Source organism: Dendropsophus ebraccatus, chromosome 4 (genome assembly GCF_027789765.1).
Source record: "Dendropsophus ebraccatus isolate aDenEbr1 chromosome 4, aDenEbr1.pat, whole genome shotgun sequence".
NCBI lineage: Eukaryota > Metazoa > Chordata > Amphibia > Anura > Hylidae > Dendropsophus > Dendropsophus ebraccatus.
Window position 1 is genome coordinate 99,040,606 of NC_091457.1, and position 4,415 is coordinate 99,045,020.

Genomic DNA, 4,415 nt, shown 5'->3' on the forward strand with positions numbered 1-4,415 from the left:
CAGGCTGGAGGACTCTACGAGTCCCTGAATGTTGGGACTGCGACCCCTGGCGGCCGGAGGCTGCGCAGCACACAACCTAACGAGAGTCCTCTAGTGGTCAGTGGGCGTGCTGCAGAATGCTCGGTGTCTAGTGACAACTGATCATTGCTACAGGATGACAGATAGTGTGAGGTACAACCTGAACTACAGGATGACAGATACTGTGAGGTACAACCTGAACTACAGGATGACAGTGTGATCTATAACCAGAACTTCAGGATAACAGTGTGATCTACAACCTGAACTACAGGATGACAGATACTGTGAGGTACAACCTGAACTACAGGATGACAGATACTGTGAGGTACAACCTGAACTACAAGATGACAGACAGTGTGAGGTACAACCTGAACTACAGGATGACAGATAGTGTGAGGTACAACCTGAACTACAGGATGACAGATAGTGTGAGGTACAACCTGAACTACTGGATGACAGATACTGTGAGGTACAACCTGAACTACAGGATGACAGACAGTGTGATCTACAACCTGAACTACAGGATGACAGATACTGTGAGGTACAACCTGAACTACAGGATGACAGATAGTGTGAGGTACAACCTGAACTACAGGATGACAGATAGTGTGAGGTACAACCTGAACTACAGGATGACAGATAGTGTGAGGTACAACCTAAACTACTGGATGACAGATACTGTGAGGTACAACCTGAACTACAAGATGACAGACAGTGTGATCTACAACCTTAACTACTGGATGACAGATACTGTGAGGTACAACCTGAACTACAGGATGACAGATAGTGTGAGGTACAACCTGAACTACAGGATGACAGATACTGTGAGGTACAACCTGAACTACAGGATGACAGATAGTGTGAGGTACAACCTGAACTACTGGATGACAGATACTGTGAGGTACAACCTGAACTACAAGATGACAGACAGTGTGATCTACAACCTGAACTATAGGATGACAGATACTGTGAGGTACAACCTGAACTACAGGATGACAGATACTGTGAGGTACAACCTGAACTACAGGATGACGGATAGTGTGAGGTACAACCTGAACTACAGGATGACAGATAGTGTGATCTACAACCTGAACTACAGGATGACAGATACTGTGAGGTACAACCTGAACTACAGGATGACAGATAGTGTGAGGTACACCTGAACTACAGGATGACAGATAGTGTGAGGTACAACCTAAACTACAGGATAACAGTGTGATCTATAACCAGAACTACAGGATAACAGTGTGATCTACAACCTAAACTACAGGATAACAGTGTGATCTATAACCAGAACTACAGGATAACAGTGTGAGGTACAACCTGAACTACAGGATAACAGTGTGATATATAACCAGAACTACAGGATAACAGTGTGAGGTACAACCTGAACTACAGGATAACAGTGTGATATATAACCTGAACTACAGGATGACAGATACTGTGAGGTACAACCTGAACTACAGGATGACAGATAGTGTGATCTACAACCTAAACTACAGGATAACAGTGTGATCTATAACCAGACTTACAAGATAACAGTGTGAGCTACAACCTAAACTACAGGATAACAGTGTGATCTATAACCAGACTTACAAGATAACAGTGTGAGCTACAAACTAAACTACAGGAGGACTGACAGTGTGATCTACAGCCTGCATCTTTACCACATCAGCACAATAAGAAATTACATATGTTTAAAAACCCTGCAAAGTGGCAGTGAACCAGTTGGGAGCTCTGCACTGAGGGGGTTAGTATCTGTGTTTATTATGTAGGAGAGTTTTTACTGTTTCTATCAGTGGCAGGTTAACCCCTTAAGGACGGAGCCAATTTTAGTTTTTGCGTTTTTGTTTTTTCCTCCTTGTGCTTAAAAGGCCATAGCAGTTGCATTTTTCCACCTAGAAACCCACATGAGCCCTTATTTTTTGCGTCACTAATTGTACTTTGCAATGACAGGCTAAATTTTTGCATAAAGTACACTGCGAAACCAGAAAAAAAATTCAATGTGTCGTGAAATTGAACAAAAAAACACATTTCTTTTATTTGGGGGCATTTGTTTTTACGCCATTCGCCCTGGGGTAAAACTGACTTGTTATGCATGTTCCTCAAGTCGTTACGATTACAACGATATGTAACATGTATAACATTTCTTTTATCTGATGGCTTGTAAAAAATTCAAACCATTGTTAACAAATATATGTTCGTTAAAATCGCTCTATTCCCAGGCTTATAACGCTTTTATCCTTTGGTCTATGGGGCTGTGTCAGGTGTCATTTTTTGCGCCATGATGTGTTCTTTCTATCGGTACCTTGATTGCGCATATATGACTTTTTGATCGCTTTTTATTAAATTTATTCTGGATTTGATGCGACCAAAAATGCGCAATTTTGCACTTTGGGATTTTTTTGCGCTTACGCCGTTTACCGTGGGAGATGAGGAATGTGATTAGTTAAATTAGTTATTTATTTTTATTTATAACCCGGCAAAAGGGGGGTGATTCAGACTTTTATTAGGGGAGGGGGGCTTTTTACTAATAACAATACTTTTTTTTTTTTTTTTACACTTATACTAGAAGCCCCCCTGGGGGACTTCTAGTATATACACACTGATCTCTCATTGAGATCTGTGCTGTATACTTGGCGGAGACCATCTTGGCGGAGACCATCCTATTACCTGATCAGCGGACACGGCAATCGGACCGTGCCCGCTAATAGCCCCGATCCCGGGCTACACGCGGCACCCGGGATTGCGGCGGTTCAGAGCTCAGCGACCCCGCTCTGAAAACCTCTTGTGAACGCATGACGTACGGGTATGTCATGCGTCCTTAAGAGGTTAAAGGGAACCTGTCACCCCCTGTGCTGGGTCGAAGGCCGCCCGACCCTCCGCTAGAGGCCCTTATATTTACCCCTTCTCTTCAAGTCCCATGCCTGGATCTGGTCCCGGGACGGAGATATCCCCGTCGGAAGCCCGGTGCTCCTGAGAAGAGTCTGACACCCATAGAGAATGAATGGAGCCATGCGCACGGAGTGTGTGCACACGGCTTCCAACAGGGATATCTGCGTCCCAGGACTGGCTCTCTCCAGATTTGGAGAGATGGGGTAAGTATAAGGGTCTCTAGCAGGGGGTCAGGCGGCCTTCACCCCGGCACGGGGGATGACAGGTCTCCTCTAAGGGTAGCATAAACTTGTGACAGAGAAGCTGAACAGAACGATGTATCAAATTGTTCTATGCAGCTGATCCAGAGATATCCTTCTGAATAACATGGGCAATAAGTAGTCCTCTCCATTATGTGTATGAGCCCTGTAGTCCTGGATATTCATAGGAAGCTGAAAATACCCCCCACCAGCAGCTGATTAGCAGTTATCTATCCCTGCTGTGTATAGGCAGTCAACTGTCAATCAGCAGTTGGAGGGCGGGGGGAGGGGTGTGGCAAAAATCCTATTTTCCTGCATATTAGGAGAACAGCTGAACAGAATGATGTAAGTAATACAACAATCTCTTCAGCATTTCTGCCACTAGTTTATGCTGCCCTTATTTAGGTTGCGTTCACACTACGTATATTTCAGTCAGTATATTTCAGTCAGTATTGCAACCAAAACCAGGAGTGGATTAAAAACACAGAAAGGATCTGTTCACACAATGGTGAAATTGAGTGGATGGCCACCATATAACAGTAAATAACTGCCATTATTTCAATATAACAGCCGTTGTTCTAAAATAACAGCAAATATTTGCCATTAAATGGCGGCCATCCACTCAATTTCAACATTGTGTGAACAGATCCTTTCTGTGTTTTTAATCCACTTCTGGTTTTGGTTGCAATACTGACTGAAATATACTGACTGAAATATACAAATACTGACTGAAATATACGTAGTGTGAACACAGCCTTAAGGCGCATAAACCTAGTGACAGATTCTCTTTAAAGCGCAACTATAAAATATTTTGACCATTCAGTTTTAGTTAGCTTAGGTCATGATAAGAATTTTTCCAATATACATTAATAACCTAAAATGAACAGTTTTTTAAATATATGAGGCTGATTATGCCCTTACAGCTCTCTCTGGCTGTGACTCATTTCTGCATTCCTACTGGACACGCCCCCTCCCTGCAGATCGTCCTGAGTGTACGACTCTGACAGGAGGATCAGATAACAGTCCTGACACAGAGAGAAACATAAACAAAACCTCCTCCCCCACCTCTTAGCAGCACGCTCTCCCCCCTCCCCTCACAGAGGTGACTAAGCAGAGCTGAGGGTGTTGTGTGTGAGGAGCAGCGCAGGGGAAGAGCTGGAGCTGACATTATCCTACAGTGTATCTAATCCTGCTATGTGTGATACATCTGCTAAGTGAATGGAGGGACACAGCCAGGGAGATGAGGGAGAGGCCACGCCCACT